The sequence below is a fragment of the Strix uralensis genome, chromosome 4 (genome assembly GCF_047716275.1).
Source record: "Strix uralensis isolate ZFMK-TIS-50842 chromosome 4, bStrUra1, whole genome shotgun sequence".
Classification (NCBI taxonomy): Eukaryota; Metazoa; Chordata; class Aves; order Strigiformes; family Strigidae; genus Strix; species Strix uralensis.
The window spans coordinates 87,322,855-87,339,516 of NC_133975.1; positions in this window are offsets into that span (position 1 = coordinate 87,322,855).

The window sequence follows — 16,662 nt, forward strand, 5'->3', positions numbered from 1 at the left end:
TCGTTCTGAACAAGTGTTACTGTTTTCTGCACAAAAGCGATTCTGCGAAGCAATGTGAACACTTCTGCTTCCCAGGCACAGAGAAGGTGCTAGCAGGGAATTCTCTGCCTGCCTTTCCCCAGGGCTCTGCAAGCTCTCCAGGACAACATAAAATCTGGAGCTCGGTGCTTTCTTTTGTTCTGAACAAGTGTTAGTGTTTTCTGCACAAAAGCGATTCTGCGAAGCAATGTGAACAGGCACAGAGAAGGTGCTAGCAGGGAATTCTCTGCCTGCCTTTCCCCAGGGCTCTGCAAGCTCTCCAGGACAACAGCAAATCTGGGGCTCTGTGCTTTCTTTCGTTCTGAACAAGTGTTACTGTTTTCTGCACAAAAGCGATTCTGCGAAGCAATGTGAACAGGCACAGAGAAGGTGCTAGCAGGGAATTCTCTGCCTGCCTTTCCCCAGTGCTCTGCAAGCTCTCCAGGACAACAGCAAATCTGGGGCTCTGTGCTTTCTTTCGTTCTGAACAAGTGTTACTGTTTTCTGCACAAAAGCGATTCTGCGAAGCAATGTGAACAGGCACAGAGGAGGTGCTAGCAGGGAATTCTCTGCCTGCCTTTCCCCAGTGCTCTGCAAGCTCTCCAGGACAACAACAAATCTGGTTCTCTGTGGTTTCTTTCGTTCTGAACAAGTGTTACTGTTTTCTGCACAAAAGCGATTCTGTGAAGCAATGTGAACAGGCACAGAGAAGGTGCTAGCAGGGAATTCTCTGCCTGCCTTTCCCCAGTGCTCTGCAAGCTCTCCAGGACAACAGCAAATCTGGGTCTCTGTGCTTTCTTTCGTTCTGAACAAGTGTTACTGTTTTCTGCACAAAAGCGATTCTGCGAAGCAATGTGAACAGGCACAGAGAAGGTGCTAGCAGGGAATTCTCTGCCTGCCTTTCCCCAGTGCTCTGCAAGCTCTCCAGGACAACATAAAATCTGGAGCTCGGTGCTTTCTTTCGTTCTGAACAAGTGTTAGTGTTTTCTGCACAAAAGCGATTCTGCGAAGCAATGTGAACAGGCACAGAGAAGGTGCTAGCAGGGAATTCTCTGCCTGCCTTTCCCCAGTGCTCTGCAAGCTCTCCAGGACAACATAAAGTCTGGGGCTCTGTGCTTTCTTTCGTTGTGAACAAGTGTTACTGTTTTCTGCACAAAAGCGATTCTGCGAAGCAATGTGAACAGGCACAGAGAAGGTGCTAGCAGGGAATTCTCTGCCTGCCTTTCCCCAGTGCTCTGCAAGCTCTCCAGGACAACAACAAATCTGGGTCTCTGTGTTTTCTTTCGTTCTGAACAAGTGTTACTGTTTTCTGCACAAAAGCGATTCTGCGAAGCAATGTGAACAGGCACAGAGAAGGTGCTAGCAGGGAATTCTCTGCCTGCCTTTCCCCAGTGCTCTGCAAGCTCTCCAGGACAACATAAAGTCTGGGGCTTTGTGCTTTCTTTCGTTGTGAACAAGTGTTACTGTTTTCTGCACAAAAGCGATTCTGCAAAGCAATATGAACACTTCTGCTTCCCAGGCACAGAGAAGGTGCTAGCAGGGAATTCTCTGCCTGCCTTTCCCCAGGGCTCTGCAAGCTCTCCAGGACAACAACAAATCTGGGTCTCTGTGCTTTCTTTCGTTCTGAACAAGTGTTAGTGTTTTCTGCACAAAAGCGATTCTGCGAAGCAATGTGAACAGGCACAGAGAAGGTGCTAGCAGGGAATTCTCTGCCTGCCTTTCCCCAGGGCTCTGCAAGCTCTCCAGGACAACAGCAAATCTGGGGCTCTGTGCTTTCTTTCGTTCTGAACAAGTTTTAGTCTTTTCTGCACAAAAGCGATTCTGCGAAGCAATGTGAACACTTCTGCTTCCCAGGCACAGAGAAGGTGCTAGCAGGGAATTCTATGCCTGCCTTTCCCCAGTGCTCTGCAAGCTCTCCAGGACAACAGCAAATCTGGGGCTCTGTGCTTTCTTTCGTTCTGAACAAGTTTTAGTGTTTTCTGCACAAAAGCGATTCTGCGAAGCAATGTGAACACTTCTGCTTCCCAGGCACAGAGAAGGTGCTAGCAGGGAATTCTCTGCCTGCCTTTCCCCAGTGCTCTGCAAGCTCTCCAGGACAACAGCAAATCTGGGGCTCTGTGCTTTCTTTCGTTCTGAACAAGTGTTACTGTTTTCTGCACAAAAGCGATTCTGCGAAGCAATGTGAACACTTCTGCTTCCCAGGCACAGAGAAGGTGCTAGCAGGGAATTCTATGCCTGCCTTTCCCCAGTGCTCTGCAAGCTCTCCAGGACAACAACAAATCTGGGTCTCAGTGCTTTCTTTCGTTGTGAACACGTGTTACTGTTTTCTGAAAAAAATCGATTCTGCGCAGCAACGTGAACACTTCTGCTTCCCAGGCACAGAGAAGGTGCTATCAGGGAATTCTCTGCCTGCCTTTCCCCAGTGCTCTGCAAGCTCTCCAGGACAACATAAAATCTGGGGCTCTGTGCTTTCTTTCGTTCTGAACAAGTGTTACTGTTTTCTGCACAAAAGCGATTCTGCGAAGCAATGTGAACAGGCACAGAGAAGGTGCTAGCAGGGAATGCTCTGCCTGCCTTTCCCCAGTGCTCTGCAAGCTCTCCAGGACAACATAAAGTCTGGGGCTCTGTGCTTTCTTTCATTCTGAACAAGTGTTACTGTTTTCTGCACAAAAGCGATTCTGCGAAGCAATGTGAACACTTCTGCTTCCCAGGCACAGAGAAGGTGCTAGCAGGGAATTCTCTGCCTGCCTTTCCCCAGTGCTCTGCAAGCTCTCCAGGACAACAGCAAATCTGGGGCTCTGTGCTTTCTTTCGTTCTGAACAAGTGTTAGTGTTTTCTGCACAAAAGCGATTCTGCGAAGCAATGTGAACAGGCACAGAGAAGGTGCTAGCAGGGAATGCTCTGCCTGCCTTTCCCCAGTGCTCTGCAAGCTCTCCAGGACAACATAAAGTCTGGGGCTCTGTGCTTTCTTTCATTCTGAACAAGTGTTACTGTTTTCTGCACAAAAGCGATTCTGCGAAGCAATGTGAACACTTCTGCTTCCCAGGCACAGAGAAGGTGCTAGCAGGGAATTCTATGCCTGCCTTTCCCCAGTGCTCTGCAAGCTCTCCAGAACAACAGCAAATCTGGGGCTCTGTGCTTTCTTTCGTTCTGAACAAGTTTTAGTGTTTTCTGCACAAAAGCGATTCTGCGAAGCAATGTGAACACTTCTGCTTCCCAGGCACAGAGAAGGTGCTAGCAGGGACTTCTCTGCCTGCCTTTCCCCAGTGCTCTGCAAGCTCTCCAGGACAACATAAAATCTGGGGCTCTGTGCTTTCTTTCGTTCTGAACAAGTGTTACTGTTTTCTGCACAAAAGCGATTCTGCGAAGCAATGTGAACACTTCTGCTTCCCAGGCACAGAGAAGGTGCTAGCAGGGAATTCTCTGCCTGCCTTTCCCCAGTGCTCTGCAAGCTCTCCAGGACAACAGCAAATCTGGGGCTCTGTGCTTTCTTTCGTTCTGAACAAGTTTTAGTGTTTTCTGCACAAAAGCGATTCTGCGAAGCAATGTGAACACTTCTGCTTCCCAGGCACAGAGAAGGTGCTAGCAGGGAATTCTCTGCCTGCCTTTCCCCAGTGCTCTGCAAGCTCTCCAGGACAACAGCAAATCTGGGGCTCTGTGCTTTCTTTCGTTCTGAACAAGTTTTAGTCTTTTCTGCACAAAAGCGATTCTGCGAAGCAATGTGAACACTTCTGTTTCCCAGGCACAGAGAAGGTGCTAGCAGGGAATTCTCTGCCTGCCTTTCCCCAGTGCTCTGCAAGCTCTCCAGGACAACAACAAATCTGGGTCTCAGTGCTTTCTTTCGTTGTGAACACATGTTACTGTTTTCCGGAAAAAATTGATTCTGCGCAGCAACGTGAACACTTCTGATTCCCAGGCACAGAGAAGGTGCTAGCAGGGAATTCTCTGCCTGCCTTCCCCCACTGCTCTGCAAGCTCTCCAGGACAACATAAAGTCTGGGGCTCTGTGCTTTCTTTCGTTGTGAACACGTGTTACTGTTTTCTGCACAAAAGTGATTCTGCACAGCAATGTGAACACTTCTGCTTCCCAGGCACAGAGAAGGTGCTAGCAGGGAATGCTCTGCCTGCCTTTCCCCAGGGCTCTGCAAGCTCTCCAGGACAACATAAAGTCTGGGGCTCTGTGCTTTCTTTCGTTCTGAACAAGTGTTACTGTTTTCTGCACAAAAGCGATTCTGCGAAGCAATGTGAACACTTCTGCTTCCCAGGCACAGAGAAGGTGCTAGCAGGGAATTCTCTGCCTGCCTTTCCCCAGTGCTCTGCAAGCTCTCCAGGACAACATAAAATCTGGGGCTCTGTGCTTTCTTTCGTTCTGAACAAGTGTTACTGTTTTCTGCACAAAAGCGATTCTGCGAAGCAATGTGAACACTTCTGCTTCCCAGGCACAGAGAAGGTGCTAGCAGGGAATTCTCTGCCTGCCTTTCCCCAGGGCTCTGCAAGCTCTCCAGGACAACATAAAGTCTGGGGCTCTGTGCTTTCTTTCGTTCTGAACAAGTGTTACTGTTTTCTGCACAAAAGCGATTCTGCGAAGCAATGTGAACACTTCTGCTTCCCAGGCACAGAGAAGGTGCTAGCAGGGAATTCTATGCCTGCCTTTCCCCAGTGCTCTGCAAGCTCTCCAGGACAACATAAAATCTGGGGCTCTGTGCTTTCTTTCGTTGTGAACACATGTTACTGTTTTCCGGAAAAAATCGATTCTGCGCAGCAACGTGAACACTTCTGATTCCCAGGCACAGAGAAGGTGCTAGCAGGGAATTCTCTGCCTGCCTTCCCCCACTGCTCTGCAAGCTCTCCAGGACAACATAAAATCTGGGGCTCTGTGCTTTCTTTCGTTCTGAACAAGTGTTAGTGTTTTCTGCACAAAAGCGATTCTGCGAAGCAATGTGAACACTTCTGCTTCCCAGGCACAGAGAAGGTGCTAGCAGGGAATTCTCTGCCTGCCTTTCCCCAGTGCTCTGCAAGCTCTCCAGGACAGCATAAAATCTGGGGCTCTGTGCTTTCTTTCGTTCTGAACAAGTGTTACTGTTTTCTGCACAAAAGCGATTCTGCGAAGCAATGTGAACACTTCTGCTTCCCAGGCACAGAGAAGGTGCTAGCAGGGAATTCTCTGCCTGCCTTTCCCCAGGGCTCTGCAAGCTCTCCAGGACAACAGCAAATCTGGGGCTCTGTGCTTTCTTTCGTTCTGAACAAGTTTTAGTCTTTTCTGCACAAAAGCGATTCTGCGAAGCAATGTGAACACTTCTGCTTCCCAGGCACAGAGAAGGTGCTAGCAGGGAATTCTATGCCTGCCTTTCCCCAGTGCTCTGCAAGCTCTCCAGGACAACAGCAAATCTGGGGCTCTGTGCTTTCTTTCGTTCTGAACAAGTTTTAGTGTTTTCTGCACAAAAGCGATTCTGCGAAGCAATGTGAACACTTCTGCTTCCCAGGCACAGAGAAGGTGCTAGCAGGGAATTCTCTGCCTGCCTTTCCCCAGTGCTCTGCAAGCTCTCCAGGACAACAGCAAATCTGGGGCTCTGTGCTTTCTTTCGTTCTGAACAAGTTTTAGTGTTTTCTGCACAAAAGCAATTCTGCGAAGCAATGTGAACACTTCTGCTTCCCAGGCACAGAGAAGGTGCTAGCAGGGAATTCTATGCCTGCCTTTCCCCAGTGCTCTGCAAGCTCTCCAGGACAACAACAAATCTGGGTCTCAGTGCTTTCTTTCGTTGTGAACACGTGTTACTGTTTTCTGAAAAAAATCGATTCTGCGCAGCAACGTGAACACTTCTGCTTCCCAGGCACAGAGAAGGTGCTATCAGGGAATTCTCTGCCTGCCTTTCCCCAGTGCTCTGCAAGCTCTCCAGGACAACATAAAATCTGGGGCTCTGTGCTTTCTTTCGTTCTGAACAAGTTTTAGTGTTTTCTGCACAAAAGCGATTCTGCGAAGCAATGTGAACACTTCTGCTTCCCAGGCACAGAGAAGGTGCTAGCAGGGAATTCTCTGCCTGCCTTTCCCCAGTGCTCTGCAAGCTCTCCAGGACAACAGCAAATCTGGGGCTCTGTGCTTTCTTTCGTTCTGAACAAGTGTTAGTGTTTTCTGCACAAAAGCGATTCTGCGAAGCAATGTGAACAGGCACAGAGAAGGTGCTAGCAGGGAATGCTCTGCCTGCCTTTCCCCAGTGCTCTGCAAGCTCTCCAGGACAACATAAAGTCTGGGGCTCTGTGCTTTCTTTCATTCTGAACAAGTGTTACTGTTTTCTGCACAAAAGCGATTCTGCGAAGCAATGTGAACACTTCTGCTTCCCAGGCACAGAGAAGGTGCTAGCAGGGAATTCTATGCCTGCCTTTCCCCAGTGCTCTGCAAGCTCTCCAGAACAACAGCAAATCTGGGGCTCTGTGCTTTCTTTCGTTCTGAACAAGTTTTAGTGTTTTCTGCACAAAAGCGATTCTGCGAAGCAATGTGAACACTTCTGCTTCCCAGGCACAGAGAAGGTGCTAGCAGGGACTTCTCTGCCTGCCTTTCCCCAGTGCTCTGCAAGCTCTCCAGGACAACATAAAATCTGGGGCTCTGTGCTTTCTTTCGTTCTGAACAAGTGTTACTGTTTTCTGCACAAAAGCGATTCTGCGAAGCAATGTGAACACTTCTGCTTCCCAGGCACAGAGAAGGTGCTAGCAGGGAATTCTCTGCCTGCCTTTCCCCAGTGCTCTGCAAGCTCTCCAGGACAACAGCAAATCTGGGGCTCTGTGCTTTCTTTCGTTCTGAACAAGTTTTAGTGTTTTCTGCACAAAAGCGATTCTGCGAAGCAATGTGAACACTTCTGCTTCCCAGGCACAGAGAAGGTGCTAGCAGGGAATTCTCTGCCTGCCTTTCCCCAGTGCTCTGCAAGCTCTCCAGGACAACAGCAAATCTGGGGCTCTGTGCTTTCTTTCGTTCTGAACAAGTTTTAGTCTTTTCTGCACAAAAGCGATTCTGCGAAGCAATGTGAACACTTCTGTTTCCCAGGCACAGAGAAGGTGCTAGCAGGGAATTCTCTGCCTGCCTTTCCCCAGTGCTCTGCAAGCTCTCCAGGACAACAACAAATCTGGGTCTCAGTGCTTTCTTTCGTTGTGAACACATGTTACTGTTTTCCTTAAAAAATTGATTCTGCGCAGCAACGTGAACACTTCTGATTCCCAGGCACAGAGAAGGTGCTAGCAGGGAATTCTCTGCCTGCCTTCCCCCACTGCTCTGCAAGCTCTCCAGGACAACATAAAGTCTGGGGCTCTGTGCTTTCTTTCGTTCTGAACAAGTGTTACTGTTTTCTGCACAAAAGCGATTCTGCGAAGCAATGTGAACAGGCACAGAGGAGGTGCTAGCAGGGAATTCTCTGCCTGCCTTTCCCCAGTGCTCTGTAAGCTCTCCAGGACAACAACAAATCTGGTTCTCTGTGGTTTCTTTCGTTCTGAACAAGTGTTACTGTTTTCTGCACAAAAGCGATTCTGTGAAGCAATGTGAACAGGCACAGAGAAGGTGCTAGCAGGGAATTCTCTGCCTGCCTTTCCCCAGTGCTCTGCAAGCTCTCCAGGACAACAGCAAATCTGGGGCTCTGTGCTTTCTTTCGTTCTGAACAAGTGTTACTGTTTTCTGCACAAAAGCGATTCTGCGAAGCAATGTGAACAGGCACAGAGAAGGTGCTACCAGGGAATTCTCTGCCTGCCTTTCCCCAGTGCTCTGCAAGCTCTCCAGGACAACATAAAATCTGGGGCTCTGTGCTCTCTTTCGTTCTGAACAAGTGTTAGTGTTTTCTGCACAAAAGCGATTCTGCGAAGCAATGTGAACAGGCACAGAGAAGGTGCTAGCAGGGAATTCTCTGCCTGCCTTTCCCCAGTGCTCTGCAAGCTCTCCAGGACAACAGCAAATCTGGGGCTCTGTGCTTTCTTTCGTTCTGAACAAGTGTTACTGTTTTCTGCACAAAAGCGATTCTGCGAAGCAATGTGAACAAGCACAGAGAAGGTGCTAGCAGGGAATTCTCTGCCTGCCTTTCCCCAGTGCTCTGCAAGCTCTCCAGGACAACATAAAGTCTGGGGCTCTGTGCTTTCTTTCGTTGTGAACAAGTGTTACTGTTTTCTGCACAAAAGCGATTCTGCGAAGCAATGTGAACAGGCACAGAGAAGGTGCTAGCAGGGAATTCTCTGCCTGCCTTTCCCCAGTGCTCTGCAAGCTCTCCAGGACAACATAAAGTCTGGGGCTTTGTGCTTTCTTTCGTTCTGAACAAGTGTTACTGTTTTCTGCACAAAAGCGATTCTGCGAAGCAATGTGAACACTTCTGCTTCCCAGGCACAGAGAAGGTGCTAGCAGGGAATTCTCTGCCTGCCTTTCCCCAGGGCTCTGCAAGCTCTCCAGGACAACATAAAATCTGGAGCTCGGTGCTTTCTTTCGTTCTGAACAAGTGTTAGTGTTTTCTGCACAAAAGCGATTCTGCGAAGCAATGTGAACAGGCACAGAGAAGGTGCTAGCAGGGAATTCTCTGCCTGCCTTTCCCCAGTGCTCTGCAAGCTCTCCAGGACAACAGCAAATCTGGGGCTCTGTGCTTTCTTTCGTTCTGAACAAGTGTTACTGTTTTCTGCACAAAAGCGATTCTGCGAAGCAATGTGAACAGGCACAGAGAAGGTGCTAGCAGGGAATTCTCTGCCTGCCTTTCCCCAGTGCTCTGCAAGCTCTCCAGGACAACAGCAAATCTGGGGCTCTGTGCTTTCTTTCGTTCTGAACAAGTGTTACTGTTTTCTGCACAAAAGCGATTCTGCGAAGCAATGTGAACAGGCACAGAGAAGGTGCTAGCAGGGAATTCTCTGCCTGCCTTTCCCCAGTGCTCTGCAAGCTCTCCAGGACAACAGCAAATCTGGGGCTCTGTGCTTTCTTTCGTTCTGAACAAGTGTTACTGTTTTCTGCACAAAAGCGATTCTGCGAAGCAATGTGAACAGGCACAGAGGAGGTGCTAGCAGGGAATTCTCTGCCTGCCTTTCCCCAGTGCTCTGCAAGCTCTCCAGGACAACAACAAATCTGGTTCTCTGTGGTTTCTTTCGTTCTGAACAAGTGTTACTGTTTTCTGCACAAAAGCGATTCTGTGAAGCAATGTGAACAGGCACAGAGAAGGTGCTAGCAGGGAATTCTCTGCCTGCCTTTCCCCAGTGCTCTGCAAGCTCTCCAGGACAACAGCAAATCTGGGTCTCTGTGCTTTCTTTCGTTCTGAACAAGTGTTACTGTTTTCTGCACAAAAGCGATTCTGCGAAGCAATGTGAACAGGCACAGAGAAGGTGCTAGCAGGGAATTCTCTGCCTGCCTTTCCCCAGTGCTCTGCAAGCTCTCCAGGACAACATAAAATCTGGAGCTCGGTGCTTTCTTTCGTTCTGAACAAGTGTTAGTGTTTTCTGCACAAAAGCGATTCTGCGAAGCAATGTGAACAGGCACAGAGAAGGTGCTAGCAGGGAATTCTCTGCCTGCCTTTCCCCAGTGCTCTGCAAGCTCTCCAGGACAACATAAAGTCTGGGGCTCTGTGCTTTCTTTCGTTGTGAACAAGTGTTACTGTTTTCTGCACAAAAGCGATTCTGCGAAGCAATGTGAACAGGCACAGAGAAGGTGCTAGCAGGGAATTCTCTGCCTGCCTTTCCCCAGTGCTCTGCAAGCTCTCCAGGACAACAACAAATCTGGGTCTCTGTGTTTTCTTTCGTTCTGAACAAGTGTTACTGTTTTCTGCACAAAAGCGATTCTGCGAAGCAATGTGAACAGGCACAGAGAAGGTGCTAGCAGGGAATTCTCTGCCTGCCTTTCCCCAGTGCTCTGCAAGCTCTCCAGGACAACATAAAGTCTGGGGCTTTGTGCTTTCTTTCGTTGTGAACAAGTGTTACTGTTTTCTGCACAAAAGCGATTCTGCAAAGCAATATGAACACTTCTGCTTCCCAGGCACAGAGAAGGTGCTAGCAGGGAATTCTCTGCCTGCCTTTCCCCAGGGCTCTGCAAGCTCTCCAGGACAACATAAAATCTGGAGCTCGGTGCTTTCTTTCGTTCTGAACAAGTGTTAGTGTTTTCTGCACAAAAGCGATTCTGCGAAGCAATGTGAACAGGCACAGAGAAGGTGCTAGCAGGGAATTCTCTGCCTGCCTTTCCCCAGGGCTCTGCAAGCTCTCCAGGACAACAGCAAATCTGGGGCTCTGTGCTTTCTTTCGTTCTGAACAAGTTTTAGTCTTTTCTGCACAAAAGCGATTCTGCGAAGCAATGTGAACACTTCTGCTTCCCAGGCACAGAGAAGGTGCTAGCAGGGAATTCTATGCCTGCCTTTCCCCAGTGCTCTGCAAGCTCTCCAGGACAACAGCAAATCTGGGGCTCTGTGCTTTCTTTCGTTCTGAACAAGTTTTAGTGTTTTCTGCACAAAAGCGATTCTGCGAAGCAATGTGAACACTTCTGCTTCCCAGGCACAGAGAAGGTGCTAGCAGGGAATTCTCTGCCTGCCTTTCCCCAGTGCTCTGCAAGCTCTCCAGGACAACAGCAAATCTGGGGCTCTGTGCTTTCTTTCGTTCTGAACAAGTTTTAGTGTTTTCTGCACAAAAGCAATTCTGCGAAGCAATGTGAACACTTCTGCTTCCCAGGCACAGAGAAGGTGCTAGCAGGGAATTCTCTGCCTGCCTTTCCCCAGTGCTCTGCAAGCTCTCCAGGACAACAACAAATCTGGGTCTCAGTGCTTTCTTTCGTTGTGAACACGTGTTACTGTTTTCTGAAAAAAATCGATTCTGCGCAGCAACGTGAACACTTCTGCTTCCCAGGCACAGAGAAGGTGCTATCAGGGAATTCTCTGCCTGCCTTTCCCCAGTGCTCTGCAAGCTCTCCAGGACAACATAAAATCTGGGGCTCTGTGCTTTCTTTCGTTCTGAACAAGTGTTACTGTTTTCTGCACAAAAGCGATTCTGCGAAGCAATGTGAACACTTCTGCTTCCCAGGCACAGAGAAGATGCTAGCAGGGAATTCTATGCCTGCCTTTCCCCAGTGCTCTGCAAGCTCTCCACGACAACAGCAAATCTGGGGCTCTGTGCTTTCTTTCGTTCTGAACAAGTTTTAGTGTTTTCTGCACAAAAGCGATTCTGCGAAGCAATGTGAACACTTCTGCTTCCCAGGCACAGAGAAGGTGCTAGCAGGGAATTCTCTGCCTGCCTTTCCCCAGTGCTCTGCAAGCTCTCCAGGACAACAGCAAATCTGGGGCTCTGTGCTTTCTTTCGTTCTGAACAAGTGTTAGTGTTTTCTGCACAAAAGCGATTCTGCGAAGCAATGTGAACAGGCACAGAGAAGGTGCTAGCAGGGAATGCTCTGCCTGCCTTTCCCCAGTGCTCTGCAAGCTCTCCAGGACAACAGCAAATCTGGGGCTCTGTGCTTTCTTTCATTCTGAACAAGTGTTACTGTTTTCTGCACAAAAGCGATTCTGCGAAGCAATGTGAACACTTCTGCTTCCCAGGCACAGAGAAGGTGCTAGCAGGGAATTCTATGCCTGCCTTTCCCCAGTGCTCTGCAAGCTCTCCAGAACAACAGCAAATCTGGGGCTCTGTGCTTTCTTTCGTTCTGAACAAGTTTTAGTGTTTTCTGCACAAAAGCGATTCTGCGAAGCAATGTGAACACTTCTGCTTCCCAGGCACAGAGAAGGTGCTAGCAGGGACTTCTCTGCCTGCCTTTCCCCAGTGCTCTGCAAGCTCTCCAGGACAACATAAAATCTGGGGCTCTGTGCTTTCTTTCGTTCTGAACAAGTGTTACTGTTTTCTGCACAAAAGCGATTCTGCGAAGCAATGTGAACACTTCTGCTTCCCAGGCACAGAGAAGGTGCTAGCAGGGAATTCTCTGCCTGCCTTTCCCCAGTGCTCTGCAAGCTCTCCAGGACAACAGCAAATCTGGGGCTCTGTGCTTTCTTTCGTTCTGAACAAGTTTTAGTGTTTTCTGCACAAAAGCGATTCTGCGAAGCAATGTGAACACTTCTGCTTCCCAGGCACAGAGAAGGTGCTAGCAGGGAATTCTCTGCCTGCCTTTCCCCAGTGCTCTGCAAGCTCTCCAGGACAACAGCAAATCTGGGGCTCTGTGCTTTCTTTCGTTCTGAACAAGTTTTAGTCTTTTCTGCACAAAAGCGATTCTGCGAAGCAATGTGAACACTTCTGTTTCCCAGGCACAGAGAAGGTGGTAGCAGGGAATTCTCTGCCTGCCTTTCCCCAGTGCTCTGCAAGCTCTCCAGGACAACAACAAATCTGGGTCTCAGTGCTTTCTTTCGTTGTGAACACATGTTACTGTTTTCCGGAAAAAATTGATTCTGCGCAGCAACGTGAACACTTCTGATTCCCAAGCACAGAGAAGGTGCTAGCAGGGAATTCTCTGCCTGCCTTCCCCCACTGCTCTGCAAGCTCTCCAGGACAACATAAAGTCTGGGGCTCTGTGCTTTCTTTCGTTGTGAACACGTGTTACTGTTTTCTGCACAAAAGTGATTCTGCACAGCAATGTGAACACTTCTGCTTCCCAGGCACAGAGAAGGTGCTAGCAGGGAATGCTCTGCCTGCCTTTCCCCAGGGCTCTGCAAGCTCTCCAGGACAACATAAAGTCTGGGGCTCTGTGCTTTCTTTCGTTCTGAACAAGTGTTACTGTTTTCTGCACAAAAGCGATTCTGCGAAGCAATGTGAACACTTCTGCTTCCCAGGCACAGAGAAGGTGCTAGCAGGGAATTCTCTGCCTGCCTTTCCCCAGTGCTCTGCAAGCTCTCCAGGACAACATAAAATCTGGGGCTCTGTGCTTTCTTTCGTTCTGAACAAGTGTTACTGTTTTCTGCACAAAAGCGATTCTGCGAAGCAATGTGAACACTTCTGCTTCCCAGGCACAGAGAAGGTGCTAGCAGGGAATTCTCTGCCTGCCTTTCCCCAGGGCTCTGCAAGCTCTCCAGGACAACATAAAGTCTGGGGCTCTGTGCTTTCTTTCGTTCTGAACAAGTGTTACTGTTTTCTGCACAAAAGCGATTCTGCGAAGCAATGTGAACACTTCTGCTTCCCAGGCACAGAGAAGGTGCTAGCAGGGAATTCTATGCCTGCCTTTCCCCAGTGCTCTGCAAGCTCTCCAGGACAACATAAAATCTGGGGCTCTGTGCTTTCTTTCGTTGTGAACACATGTTACTGTTTTCCGGAAAAAATCGATTCTGCGCAGCAACGTGAACACTTCTGATTCCCAGGCACAGAGAAGGTGCTAGCAGGGAATTCTCTGCCTGCCTTCCCCCACTGCTCTGCAAGCTCTCCAGGACAACATAAAATCTGGGGCTCTGTGCTTTCTTTCGTTCTGAACAAGTGTTAGTGTTTTCTGCACAAAAGCGATTCTGCGAAGCAATGTGAACACTTCTGCTTCCCAGGCACAGAGAAGGTGCTAGCAGGGAATTCTCTGCCTGCCTTTCCCCAGTGCTCTGCAAGCTCTCCAGGACAGCATAAAATCTGGGGCTCTGTGCTTTCTTTCGTTCTGAACAAGTGTTACTGTTTTCTGCACAAAAGCGATTCTGCGAAGCAATGTGAACACTTCTGCTTCCCAGGCACAGAGAAGGTGCTAGCAGGGAATTCTCTGCCTGCCTTTCCCCAGGGCTCTGCAAGCTCTCCAGGACAACAGCAAATCTGGGGCTCTGTGCTTTCTTTCGTTCTGAACAAGTTTTAGTCTTTTCTGCACAAAAGCGGTTCTGCGAAGCAATGTGAACACTTCTGCTTCCCAGGCACAGAGAAGGTGCTAGCAGGGAATTCTATGCCTGCCTTTCCCCAGTGCTCTGCAAGCTCTCCAGGACAACAGCAAATCTGGGGCTCTGTGCTTTCTTTCGTTCTGAACAAGTTTTAGTGTTTTCTGCACAAAAGCGATTCTGCGAAGCAATGTGAACACTTCTGCTTCCCAGGCACAGAGAAGGTGCTAGCAGGGAATTCTCTGCCTGCCTTTCCCCAGTGCTCTGCAAGCTCTCCAGGACAACAGCAAATCTGGGGCTCTGTGCTTTCTTTCGTTCTGAACAAGTTTTAGTGTTTTCTGCACAAAAGCAATTCTGCGAAGCAATGTGAACACTTCTGCTTCCCAGGCACAGAGAAGGTGCTAGCAGGGAATTCTATGCCTGCCTTTCCCCAGTGCTCTGCAAGCTCTCCAGGACAACAACAAATCTGGGTCTCAGTGCTTTCTTTCGTTGTGAACACGTGTTACTGTTTTCTGAAAAAAATCGATTCTGCGCAGCAACGTGAACACTTCTGCTTCCCAGGCACAGAGAAGGTGCTATCAGGGAATTCTCTGCCTGCCTTTCCCCAGTGCTCTGCAAGCTCTCCAGGACAACATAAAATCTGGGGCTCTGTGCTTTCTTTCGTTCTGAACAAGTGTTACTGTTTTCTGCACAAAAGCGATTCTGCGAAGCAATGTGAACACTTCTGCTTCCCAGGCACAGAGAAGATGCTAGCAGGGAATTCTATGCCTGCCTTTCCCCAGTGCTCTGCAAGCTCTCCACGACAACAGCAAATCTGGGGCTCTGTGCTTTCTTTCGTTCTGAACAAGTTTTAGTGTTTTCTGCACAAAAGCGATTCTGCGAAGCAATGTGAACACTTCTGCTTCCCAGGCACAGAGAAGGTGCTAGCAGGGAATTCTCTGCCTGCCTTTCCCCAGTGCTCTGCAAGCTCTCCAGGACAACAGCAAATCTGGGGCTCTGTGCTTTCTTTCGTTCTGAACAAGTGTTAGTGTTTTCTGCACAAAAGCGATTCTGCGAAGCAATGTGAACAGGCACAGAGAAGGTGCTAGCAGGGAATGCTCTGCCTGCCTTTCCCCAGTGCTCTGCAAGCTCTCCAGGACAACATAAAGTCTGGGTCTCTGTGCTTTCTTTCATTCTGAACAAGTGTTACTGTTTTCTGCACAAAAGCGATTCTGCGAAGCAATGTGAACACTTCTGCTTCCCAGGCACAGAGAAGGTGCTAGCAGGGAATTCTATGCCTGCCTTTCCCCAGTGCTCTGCAAGCTCTCCAGAACAACAGCAAATCTGGGGCTCTGTGCTTTCTTTCGTTCTGAACAAGTTTTAGTGTTTTCTGCACAAAAGCGATTCTGCGAAGCAATGTGAACACTTCTGCTTCCCAGGCACAGAGAAGGTGCTAGCAGGGACTTCTCTGCCTGCCTTTCCCCAGTGCTCTGCAAGCTCTCCAGGACAACATAAAATCTGGGGCTCTGTGCTTTCTTTCGTTCTGAACAAGTGTTACTGTTTTCTGCACAAAAGCGATTCTGCGAAGCAATGTGAACACTTCTGCTTCCCAGGCACAGAGAAGGTGCTAGCAGGGAATTCTCTGCCTGCCTTTCCCCAGTGCTCTGCAAGCTCTCCAGGACAACAGCAAATCTGGGGCTCTGTGCTTTCTTTCGTTCTGAACAAGTTTTAGTGTTTTCTGCACAAAAGCGATTCTGCGAAGCAATGTGAACACTTCTGCTTCCCAGGCACAGAGAAGGTGCTAGCAGGGAATTCTCTGCCTGCCTTTCCCCAGTGCTCTGCAAGCTCTCCAGGACAACAGCAAATCTGGGGCTCTGTGCTTTCTTTCGTTCTGAACAAGTTTTAGTCTTTTCTGCACAAAAGCGATTCTGCGAAGCAATGTGAACACTTCTGTTTCCCAGGCACAGAGAAGGTGCTAGCAGGGAATTCTCTGCCTGCCTTTCCCCAGTGCTCTGCAAGCTCTCCAGGACAACAACAAATCTGGGTCTCAGTGCTTTCTTTCGTTGTGAACACATGTTACTGTTTTCCTTAAAAAATTGATTCTGCGCAGCAACGTGAACACTTCTGATTCCCAGGCACAGAGAAGGTGCTAGCAGGGAATTCTCTGCCTGCCTTCCCCCACTGCTCTGCAAGCTCTCCAGGACAACATAAAGTCTGGGGCTCTGTGCTTTCTTTCGTTCTGAACAAGTGTTACTGTTTTCTGCACAAAAGCGATTCTGCGAAGCAATGTGAACACTTCTGCTTCCCAGGCACAGAGAAGGTGCTAGCAGGGAATTCTCTGCCTGCCTTTCCCCAGTGCTCTGCAAGCTCTCCAGGACAACATAAAATCTGGGGCTCTGTGCTTTCTTTCGTTCTGAACAAGTGTTACTGTTTTCTGCACAAAAGCGATTCTGCGAAGCAATGTGAACACTTCTGCTTCCCAGGCACAGAGAAGGTGCTAGCAGGGAATTCTCTGCCTGCCTTTCCCCAGTGCTCTGCAAGCTCTCCAGGACAACAGCAAATCTGGGGCTCTGTGCTTTCTTTCGTTCTGAACAAGTTTTAGTCTTTTCTGCACAAAAGCGATTCTGCGAAGCAATGTGAACACTTCTGCTTCCCAGGCACAGAGAAGGTGCTAGCAGGGAATTCTATGCCTGCCTTTCCCCAGTGCTCTGCAAGCTCTCCAGGACAACATAAAGTCTGGGGCTCTGTGCTTTCTTTCGTTCTGAACAAGTGTTACTGTTTTCTGCACAAAAGCGATTCTGCGAAGCAATGTGAACACTTCTGCTTCCCAGGCACAGAGAAGGTGCTAGCAGGGAATTCTCTGCCTGCCTTTCCCCAGTGCTCTGCAAGCTCTCCAGGACAACATAAAATCTGGGGCTCTGTGCTTTCTT